We start from the raw sequence: 12,198 nt of genomic DNA, 5'->3' as shown, positions 1-12,198 counted from the left end.
ATATTTTCATGTGACAATATTTGGACATAAATTTTAACACTTCAGACCATTTTGTAGTAGTTTGTCTTCTCATATTCTTCTGGTCTCTCTCTCTGGTAAATTTTCGATATCTTACATTTACTGATTTCTTCAATTCTTTTGTGGTCAGAAAACATACTTTGGATGACTTATTTCCTTTATTTGTGACCATACCATGTATGCTTGAAAAATAGTGTGTATTCTGTAGTTGTTGGGGATATCATATAAGTCCTTCTATTGTGAATGATAGCCTTGCTGGATAGAGCATTTTTGGCTGCAGATTTTCCCCATTCAGAACTAGGAATATATCATGTCAGTCCCTTCTGGCTTGGAGCATTGGTGGTTCAGTGGTAGAATTCTCGCCTGCCCTTCTGGCTTGGAAAGTTTCTGTTGAAAAAGCCCTGATAGCCTTAGGGGTTTCCCTTGTATGTAACTGTCTTCTTTTGTATTGCTGCTTTTCAGATTTTTTTTATCAGTATATTTTACCATTTTAATTATAATATGTCTTGGCATGGATCAGCTTTTGTTGATTTTGTTGGGGGTTCTCTGTGCTTCTGGATTTGGATATCTGTTTCCTCTCCCAGATTGGGGAAGTTTTCAGCTATTATTTCTTCAAATAAATTTTCTGCCCCCTTTTCTCTTTCTTCTTCTTTTGGGACTCCTATAATGTGAAGGTTATTATATTTGATGGAGTCACTCATTTCCCTAAGTCTATTCTCATTTCTCATTTCTACTTTCATTCTGTATTCTTTTTTCTCCTTTTTGTTCTGTTTGATTAATTTCCATTATTCTGTTTTCTAGGTCATTAATTTGTTCCTCTGTTTCTTCCAGCCTGCTATTCATTCCATTAAGCTTCTTTCTTATTTTGTTTATTGAGGTCATAATCTCTGCTATGTTATTCCTTCTCTGTGTTAAGGGTTTCAATCATGTCTTCTATTCTTTTCTCAAGTCCAGTGAGTATCTTTATGACCACACTTTAAATTCTTTATCAGACATTTTACTTATATCTGTTTCACTTAGATCTCTGGTCATGGCCTTGTCCTGTTCTTTCATTTGGGACAAATTCCTCTGTCTTCTCATTTTATCTAAGTCTCTGTGCCTGCTCCTGTTGTTAGGAAAGTCAGCTACATCTCCTGTTCTTGAGGGTAATGGCCTTATGAAGAAGAACTCCTGCGTTGGGAGTCTCCATGTTGGCAGGGTTTGGGGCTGGTATTCTATGGGGGAGGGGCCTATCATACAGGGACTGAGGCAAGAGTGACTGAGAGGAGCAGTTCTAGTGGAGTCTAGGGGGATGGGGCTTGGTGTATGCAAGTTAGGTAGTGAGTATCTGCACTGTGCTGGTTCCCACAGGTGGCTGAGGGGGTGAGGAAAGGAAATGGCATTGGCCAGCTCCTTTGTTTCCAGAGGGGTGTCTCCATGAATGCTGCCTCTCTGGGACATGCTCCATTACCCTATTTGCAACTTCTATTGGCATAAACATTTGTCCTTATAGTCTCAAGATGAAAGTTTCATTCATTTCCAGGTAGGCAAAAGAGGCAAGGACAATTGTTAGATGACAAACTCAACCCAGTTTGTCTGGTACTTTCTCATTTTTAACACAAAAAGTTCCAAATTCCATTAGTTGTACTGAAAACAAAATCACATAAAATTTACCCATGGTTTTTGTTTTTCATGCCTAGAGAATATCTTAGAAGGTTGTAAAATAAAAACCAGAGCCTATTCATCTTCTGCAGAGATAGAATCCAACCAAGATGTGGTCACAGTTCTATTCACAATTTTGGATTATTCTTAGACGTGGCTAGTTTCCCTGGGTCATGGCATTAATAGTCTGGTTGATTATCTCCAGGGAATGCTATTCCAGAATTTACCTAGATCATTTATTTTTAGGATCTTTCCCTAAGAATGGCTTAATTAAATGTTGTTATTACTCTTGGTTATTTTATCAAGCTTTTAAAGTAAGAGTTTAATGTGTATATTATAAAACAAAGTACATATAGTAAAAAGCAAAATTAAAATACATATTGCTGTAATGTTTTCAAAAACAAGTCCAAACAGTAAAATAAAACCAAATAATATCAAAAAATCTTAAAGTTCTGATAACTCTAGTTAATAAAGCAATAATTTGAAATACTGATTAAATACTGAAGTTAATCACCAAATCATTTATATCTAAACATATTAGAACAAAATTTAAGTGTTATTTTTTAGAGAGAAAATATATGTCTTTGCATGGGTAGAATTCCCTTAATCAGCCTGTTTCTGTTATCAAAGGAGTTTGAGGACGTCCAACAAATCATCAGTATTGGTTATGAATTCTAAGGAAATTAAAGTTTATTTCTAGTCTGTTTATTACTTGCTTTTTTCAAGGCATAAAAAGTATTTTATAGTCTTAGGAGAGGAATATAGACCTTTCCATGGCAAACATAAGATTAAAATATGGCTACTAATTATGTAAGATCTTTCTTATAAAATCTGATATTATGTAAACATAGTTAGTGATGTGTAGCACATGGGCAGTGTTGTAAAAACATAAACATAACAGCCACTAGCAGTTTCTTTTTCCTTGCCTCATTTCCCCCAGTTTTGCCATGAACCTATGATTATAAAAGGTGAATACTAATAAAATAACTCTTACCTTTTAATGAAATCACTTTCATACATTTTCTCTTATGCCTAAGAATTATTTAACACAAATGCTTCTCAGCTCTGTTTCAGCAAAGTGAATGCTTTTTCCTATAAATGAAACCAAATAATTCATTTCAATGCTAAGGGTTCCCTGGTCCAGAAATGGAATATATTGTTAGCAATATTCCCTGATCCCAAGACTCCCAAGGAGCCACTCCTCTGACTTCAGTTGCCAAATTAACATAAGTAAGAATGTAATTGTCTTGCCTAAGGGCTTGGAAATAAAACCTGCTAGAAAGCTTGCTTTAGATCTGTGAAGATATGTGAACTGAATGTGGTCCTCTTCAACAGATTTTAATAAGTGATTAATTGAGGAGGTATGAGAATTCCCAACTATATAGCTTCATTGGTGACCCCTATCTCAAGTTCAGGCCATCCTTTCCTTTCAACCCTATAGCACAGGCTACTTCAGTCTCTACAGAGATTTTGTTCCCCTCACCTTATTAACTTTGAGTCTAGAATTCAGTCTTCCACTCCCAAATCCAACTCCATTCTGAGCCCACAATTTTGAATATCACTGTGTCTCCCCAGGCAGTGCTTTTAACCATCAAGCTATTCTTTTTTCTCCAAGTCCCTGTATTTTCAGTTCTCTATTAATAATAAAGAGAAGTACAGAAGTTCTGTACAGTAATTATACCAGTACACTGCATGTTCAACACCTAGTGATCTAACATGCGAAGATTAGGTGATCTTTCTATCACATCAAGACAGTACAATGTTATGGAATCTCCTTAGTGAATTATTCTTATTTGTGAAACTGCTCAATTTCATCAGAACTTCTATCACATCCACCGTCATTATTTGGAACTCTTATTTGGATAGCTTCCAATGAAACCAAGACTTTATCTTTACCCTCCAGCATTTTAGATTAGCCCTAATAGCACGAAGTAGCCAGTTCCCATGTATCAGAGCCAAGAAGCCACAGACAGAAAATAAATATGTAATGCTACACCTTCCCCTTTTATACTGCTTCTTGCCACAGCTTTAAGTCAATGAGTACTTGTAGGTAAAGTCTACGTAATGTCAAAGAAGGAATCTTTTATCTCATAACATATGGAAGGGGTAGAAATTAGGGGTAAGTGGAAAATATTATAAACTAGTGGAAACTTCAGTTTTACAATATGTCTATAGATTACTATTTGCTTTGTAGAGAGGGATCCTGCAGGAATTCTGATTTAATTAATAGAACTGCAAAACCCAACACAAATGTATAATAAATATTCAATAAATGCTTATGGGAAAACAAATTTTTTTGTAACTATGCATGGTGACAGACATTAACTGGACTTATTGTTGTGATCATTTTTCAATGTATACAAACATCAAACCATTATATGGTACACCTGAAACTAATATAATGTTATATGTCAATTAGACTTCAACAAAAAAAAAAGTTTATGGAAAAATATGATTGACTGAAGAATAACTTTTTATTTTCCACTTGAAAATGGTATTTATGTGGAGTAAAGAGTAGAATTTACCATTGGACAGGTAGAGTAGATAGGATACCAGATTTATGGTCAAAAGAGTGGATTGAGTCTCTGCTATTTACTAGTGAGAAAAACTTCAGCAAGTCATTTCACCTCTCTGGACTCAAACAAGTTACTTTGTTTGGAAAGCAAAGCCTGAAATCCTCACAGGGTGTAGTGAGAAAAAATATAAAATGAGAGAAATTGCTTTACAAAGTCTAGAATGTACACAAAAGTAAAATGGCATTTTAAAGTTAAAAATAATAAGAAAATATGTACAGTTTTATCTAAGAATAAAGATTCCCTGGAGCCTTTTTATGCTTATTAGTTTGATCACCTAAAAAAAACATAAAAGTCTAGTTCAAAGGAACCTTGAAGATCAGATTTTAGTTTAACATCCTTCTTTTACAGTGGAGGCATCTGATGACTAGTGATGCTTAGGGCTTTGTCCAAATATATGAGCTGTATTCATGTTTGTGTTAAAGACCCTTCTCTATTTTTTTTAATTTGGAACTCCAAATTTAAAAAAAATCATTTTTATTAATATGTTATATGCTACTTTGTCTCAATGCGATAAGTTATGGAAAAACATTTGTCACTATCATTCTACATACATACATAGAGGTCTAAGCACAGAGAAGTTAAAATGTTTTACCTTAGGGTCCTCTATTCAGGATAAAACTAGAGAAAACACATACACACATACATATATACACCCCCCCCCCCACAATCCTATAGTTCTTCTTAAAATGCCTTTAAATGTGCTTCCAAAACTACTTTCAGAAAGTCATCAAAAATTTTAATTCAAATATAAGTTTAGAAAATTACTATTTCTTGAATTTTTAAATACTCTCTCCTGGAAAATATTATTCACCTACTAGCACCTTCTTTGCATCCACTGCCTTTTTTGTAGCCCTAATCCAAGCACTACATTACTTCCTATCATGCATGATATGCTGGTTTCCCAGGACACTATTCGTTCTGACAATCAGGAAGGTATGCTTAAGGCACTGACATCTCTAGAAATGCTGCTGTAGTTGACACCACTTTTAGAAGATGTATTCACATACATATATTTTTCAACTGATGGTTTGCATTCTTCTCCCTCCAACCCCACAACCCTCCTTTCTCTTGTGAGTTGTTATGAACTGAATATTTGCGTCCTTCCATATTCATATGTTGGGGCCTTAGCCTCCGGTGTGACTGTATTTGGATATGTGCCTCTAAGGAAGAAATTAAGGTTAAATGAGGTTATAAGGGTAGGGCTCTGATTTAATAGGATAAGTCTTCTTATAAAAAGGATACTTTTGGGCGCCTGGGTGGCTCAGTTGGTTAAGCGACTGCCTTCGGCTCGGGTCATGATCCTGGAGTCCTGGGATCGAGTCCCATATCGGGCTCCTTGCTCAGCAGGGGGTCTGCTTCTCCCTCTGACCCTCCCCCCCTCATGTGCTTGCTCTCTCTCATTCTCTCTCTCTCAAATAAATAAATAAAATCTTAAAAAAAAAAAAGGATACTTTTGTGTTTGCCTCCTACCCTCACTTCACAAAGAAGAGACCCTTTGAGCACATAGTAGAAGGCAGTCACCTACAAGCCAAGGGAAGAAGCCTCAGAATGAAGCTTCCCTTGCCAGCACCTTCTCAGCATCCAGAACTGTGAGAAAGAAATTCGTTTAAGCCACCCAGTCTATGGTATTGTTACACTAGCTCAGACTGCGATATATAGTGTAATTTCTAGATATTAAAACATTTCTCTTGCTTGAATTAATGGTAGTGATAGGAGAAATTACTGTGTGTGGACACCTTTGAAATCTTATTACAGCTGCTTCATTGGCTTCTTGATTGACTATACTGTTGGAGCACCTGAATACAGCTGAATAATTTTTTTTGTATTAAAATCTGGCTGGCTTTTTTTTTTTTTCCTCAGTGGCTCCAACTAGTTGGCACAGTTGATGCTTTAACTTGTTGAGAAACAGATGCCTTTTCCTGGGGATTCAGAAGCAACGAAGTCACTATGCTCTCTTTATTTGTTCCATTTTTACCCCTGCTAAATCAATGATGCATGGTTGCCTTTTCATTGTTTTGCTGAGGTTTATTTATTTTGTTGCCTTGCACTTTTTGTTCATTAGACAAATGGAGCAGATGATAAATAGTCATTGGGAAAATAACGTGTTAGACCAAAATGCAACAATGTGTTTCACAGAAAATGGCATGGCATGGATGCATTGTATCTAGAGTAAAACAATTTAAAGAGATCCTTTGTGTGTAGGGAGAAAGCATCTGTCTTAAAAAAAAAAAAAGCCATGGGAAAGACACCATTTTAGTCTGTTTTGTAGGTGTTTAACATTTGGCAAAATAATGATTAAATATGCATTTGGCCAGAGTCCCAGTGCCTTTCTTGTACAATCCCATGAGACCCTATACATATTCTCTGATAGAATTCAGTATACTAAAATGACCTCTTTCCTTGTCTGTGTCTTCCCTAACATGGAGTCTCCTTGAAGTCAAGGATTTCATATTATCAGTCTTATTTTCCCATGATTTAGCACAGCACATGGCTCATAAAAGGCTTTTAGTAAACATTTGTTTTACTGGATCTCATAAAAATGTTCAGTAGATCTGTTTTTAGTAAGCCAGTCAGTATAATTGCTTAAACAGTGGAAGAGCAGAATTTTCTTCCCCTATTGCTAACATACTAAGGACATCCATTTAGTAGTACACACTAGATATTTTTCCACCCAGTTAAGCTGAGTATGCATAGATAGGATTTTAGGAGGAACTGAGATTTTGAAGCAAGTTTGAACAGAATGGAAATGATTAGTTGCTGGATTAATTTCAGCTATGAGAGGTTAAAGAGGAATCTTTTTGCTCCAGGAAATAGAGGCGCTAATTCAAGAATATGAAAGGCTAAATCATTGTCAACCAGGCATTTTCCTTTTCTCCTGAATGAAAAGAAGCCTGGTCAGAGGGACCACATTAAATATAAAGTAGGACTATGTTAGTAAAGGAGATGAAACATGAGAGTAGATTTATTGAAGAACCATGTGGAATCTTTGTTTCAAGTTGGGATGTATCCATACTTGGTTTTCTGAAATCATATTAGATGATCTGATAATTTTTTTCAAGATCCATTTTAGTTCCTCTATTTGATTCTTTTAAAAAAGTTTTAGCCTTTTATTTTGAAATACTTTTCAATTTACAGAAGAGTTGCAAAGATAGGACTTAATTTCCCCCATGTCACCATCTTACATAACTATGATATTTATGAAAATTAAGAAATTAACATTTGTGAAGTCTATGGTCACTAAACCATAGACTTTATTCAGATTTCCCTACCTTTTCCACTGATGGACTATTTCTGTTCCAGGATTCAATCCAGGTTCCCACATTGCATTTAGCAATTCATGGTTCTTTAAATTTCACTTTTGAGTCTTAAAATTTATGCTTTACAGAGTCCTTATAGCAAGTCAGTTGTGTGTTTTGGCCATTTCCTGATGTTAATTCTCCAAACTTCTTGTGTTCATCATCTATTCACCATACTAAAGTAGATTTGTAAATCTCTCTCCAATTCATAGTTCCTCTCTGTCCCCCTTTCTCTCAGCCCTGCCTCCTCTCACTGAAGACCCTTTGCCTTTGAGAAAACACATAAGCAGAAGTTGTCAAGTCAATCTGACCATCTTGTTAATGTTATATTTAATTTGTATTATAACATAAACAGGGTGAAGATTTTAATCTTTTCTTAGAGTTTGGGACCAAATAATAACTCTATATCCTTCCCGATGTTTGCCATTTGAGAATATCATGATTCTTTTATGAAAATAATGATTTATTTTAGCTAAGCATCTGTCAAATGAAATTAAATATTTTATTCCAGCCTCTTTCTCAGAGAATTTTGGAACCCATGAAGAGCCATTAGCATGTCTATATCCATAAATGAATAAAATTATGGGCATAATATTTTGTATATAAATGTTTTTTTTTTCTAGGATGAAGGGTCTACAACTCTCATCAGATTCTTAAAAGTATCCCATGGCTCCAAAAAGCTAAAGAAACTTCTCTCAAGTGGGGGGTGTGAGAGAATCTGTATCAATAGATAGGTTTGACTTCCACATTTTAATGCAAGGAATATTTGGAGATATAAAATAACTCCAAATGCCTTAAGTTCACAAGATAAATATGCTTTCTTCTCCACATAATAATTTAGGAATTTAAAACAATTTCATTGTGATCTAGCTTTGTATTAATAAGTATTATATATTTATCCCTATGTTCTTTTTTGGTAAATTCTTTCTTTTTTCCCTTTATTTCCAGAGTCCTTTTCAGCCAGGTTATTATTCCTCCTGCCTTTGCTTGTCTCTGTTTCACAAGTCATTCTATCATTCCTACCCCATTACTTTCCCCTGACCAGACTGCTTGCTGGGCACTGCCTGCCACCTTCTCCATTGTGGTTTCTACTCCTCTGCTTTCTTGCGGGAAGTGTTCTGGCTAACAGAGTGTGTAACCATAGGGACTGTCAATGCCAACAGCTTACGAAAAACACAATTCTGGGGAAAAAATTAGCTTGACCCTTTCACAGGATCTTCTTAACAGAAAACAGCTCACGTTCTGGGTAGAGTTAGAAATTTATAGCATGGAACTAAATTTAAACATAAAGAAAGCAGACTCTCCCTTTTTATTTGGGAAAGCATACTTTACCTAGTCTTTGGAAGGGGAAGGGCAGGAGGGAGGTTAGGTGGATAAAGGGGAGGGGATATTGCTTCTCAACCATCCATTTTCAGGCAAAATGCCCCTATGTTTTTTCCCACAGAGTAAGATAACTCCCCTCCCCACCTCTACCCCTATCAGAAGCCATGTGATACATAAGCAACTTTATTTAATTGTGAATTACTTTTAACAACTATAAAAGCTAATCTCAAATCTGGTTTTTAAACATAAAATGTAGAATGTGACTCAATAATACTAGATATATTATGCTGATTATGTTACCATAGTTCTGTTTATTAAGTAGTACCTCTGAACCAGGTACGTACTTTACATACATTATCTCTAATTCTAACAATTGTCCTGAGAAATAAATACTATTATTCTCATTTTTCCAAGATCACTCTGCTGGCTGGTGGTAGAGCTGACCTTATACTAAAGCCTGCAAAGCTGCATACCCAAAGCTATAGTGCACTTTGATGACCAGTGGAAAGTGAGCCACTGTTGTTGAAAATTTGAGGCAAGAATAAGGATAGCAAGGTGAGGGAAAAGAGAAAATAGAAATAGTGGGAATAGAGAGTTGGGTTCCAGATACTTACTGAAAGATTGTATTAAGATCTGTGTGTTCTATTTACTTAATTAGATTTTCTTTTCCTTGAGGTCAGTAATTTGATTCTCTTTGAGCACTGCTTAATAAACAGTTAAAAAGTGTGAAGGGAAAAGGGGGAAGAGAAAGGACAGGTGGGCTGAAAAGGAAGTGAGGAGAGAATGAGAGAGAGCCATGAAGAATGAGGAAAGAAAATAATGGGGAATGTGTCTGTATGGGGAGAAAGAGTAAACAGGTGGCAAAAGGAGACAGACAAAACGTGAGACAAAGGAAGATGAAGGGAGAGAAGTCTAGTTTGTTCTTACTTCTTGGCCCGGACAACTTACTACTTACATGGAGTCTGAGCTTCAGGGAACTGTCATTTTGGAATTCAGTCCTTTGAAATACTAGCTAGATAATTAACCTCAAGACACAGTTTTTCAATGATTATTTCATCTTTCAAATAATTTACAATCAACAAGTATCCCTAGGGTCTCTATAACTAGCACAGCATTGGAGGAGATAACCAAGAGTTTACAACATATACATAGGTAGACTAGCCCAAAAGGATAGGTGTTATAAATGCCATGAATGGGCTGATGAGGGGAAATGACCTCTGGTTTGGATGTAAAAGGATAATAAAAGACTTTTTGAGTGCAGAAGTAATTCATTACTTGCCAAATGGGTAAAATTACAAGATTAGCCTTGGCAGCAGTGGGATTGGGGGGGTGCGGAAAATACTTTAAGAAGAGGAAACATCATTAGCAATATGTCAGTGCAAAAACTTGTGGACTCATTCATTTTGCTGGAATGTTAGCACACCTATTTGCTTGCCACTCCCTATTCAACTCCTCCCTTATCCCTATCTTTCTACAGTTCATCTTAGCCTTTTTAGTTTCCCTTACTACTTTTCCTCTTTCCATCCCCTAAGTATTAATGTTTGTTACATTCTGTCCTACTGTATAGACACTTTTTATGCCTAGTTGGCGTCACCTGTCTCTGAAGTCCTTGCCCACTTTTTTCAGCCCTGCCACTGCTATAGTGATCAATGCTGGGTGGGCTTTGCCAGCCAGCTGTTGTCCTACTGACTTCACATGAGTCCAACCTGCAGTGCCTTGCCTCATGCCCACTGTGTGCCTCTTGCTCCCCATTTTGGGGCTTCCTTATGACCAATGACTCATAAGATATCACCTTGTCACCTATGTAAGGAGCAACCCAGAAGTGGAGATGTCTATATTGGAGGGTGGAAAAGTGTAAAATTAACATCACTGGGGCAAACCTTTGACCAATGGTAGATGGGAGCCCTCCTCCCCCAGACAGTGCTGAGTTCAGGCCTCTTAAAAAATGTCCCATATAATGCTAAGCAACAACCAGCTGGGTAAAACAAATGTCTATTCTATTCTTTTTTCTTCCTTGACTCATTTTCCTTTTTCATCTCCTGCTTCCATTCGATTGTACACCCTAACAAAGTAGTAGTATAGATAGCTTCTGCCCAAAGCTTTACTTTCTGAAAACTAAGGCCAAGACATAAACATTCTTTTTTCTCTCTCTATTCTGTTGGTTCTATTAGCAATCTCATCCACTCCCTTGGTTTTCAATTACCATCTATGTATGGACAAATTCTCAATCTACATCTCTAACTCAAAGCTTTCTTTCATAATAACCAGGTACAGCTATTTAAATATTTTATACTATATTTCTACTTGGATTTCCGACAGGTGTCCCAAACCTCTCTAAAATCAAATCAACCACCTTTCTACATATCTGAGAGTCAATCTTAGAAAGTCTCTTTCTTTCACCCTTTGATTCTATTTATCAGTAAAGCTTGCTGATTGTCCCTCCTGAAATCCTCTCCAATTTATTAATTTCTCTCCACTCTTATTGCCATACTCAAGTTCAGCCCAACATCATGTCTTTCCCATATTTCTTCCTATTGATCTGTTGGCCACATGTCTTATCTCCCTCAAATTCCTACTCTATACAGTTTGAGCTTTCCAAAATCACAAATTTTATCTTTTTACAACCCTGCTGGAAAACCTCCAATAGCTTTGATATAAAGTCCAAACTCTTTAGTGTGGCTTCCAAGACTCCCAATGGCCTGCATCACCCACCTCAATAAACATTCTACTCCCTCATCATTATGCTGTCATGTTGAATGTCTTTTAGCTCCTTTAGAAGAGTTGGACTCTATTTCACTCATTGCTCTTCCTTTAGACATGGACTCCTCTCTATCATTCTTCCTTATGCCTCCCTGATTTTACTCATTCTTTCCATCTCAACATGAATGACACTTCCTCAACTAACTAGAGTTTGAGGTTCAGGATATGAAGAATTTTTTAGTAGTTTTGATCTTTAAATTGAGGATTACAGTTTAAATGGTTCAAACCAGAGAGTTGGAATTTACCAAAACTAATTATGAAGATGAAAAGGATGATGGCTAACAGAGGGAAAAACTGAGCCACCTGTTGAAGGCATTTGAGGAAGGGGAAAGAGTGCCCTAGGGATCAGTATACAAGGTGAGGATTCTGTTTTGGGATTGTCATTGCAGATTACCACAAAAGATGTTACTTCCTGAGCTGCCAAGTCAGTGACTACTATAGCAGTGAGATTAAAACAAGTCTAGCTCTGATCCTTGGGCTTAATAATCGACCTCTAACAGAGCCTCAGTTATATCTAGAGGAAGCTCAACAGCTACAGTTGGAATCCTGTGTTGTTCTGGTGGCACAAAACAACAAAAGTCTGG

The sequence above is a fragment of the Mirounga leonina genome, unplaced genomic scaffold (genome assembly GCF_011800145.1).
Source record: "Mirounga leonina isolate KUSES-001 unplaced genomic scaffold, KU_Mleo_1.0 Mir_108, whole genome shotgun sequence".
Taxonomy (NCBI): domain Eukaryota; kingdom Metazoa; phylum Chordata; class Mammalia; order Carnivora; family Phocidae; genus Mirounga; species Mirounga leonina.
This window is presented reverse-complemented; position numbering follows the sequence as displayed.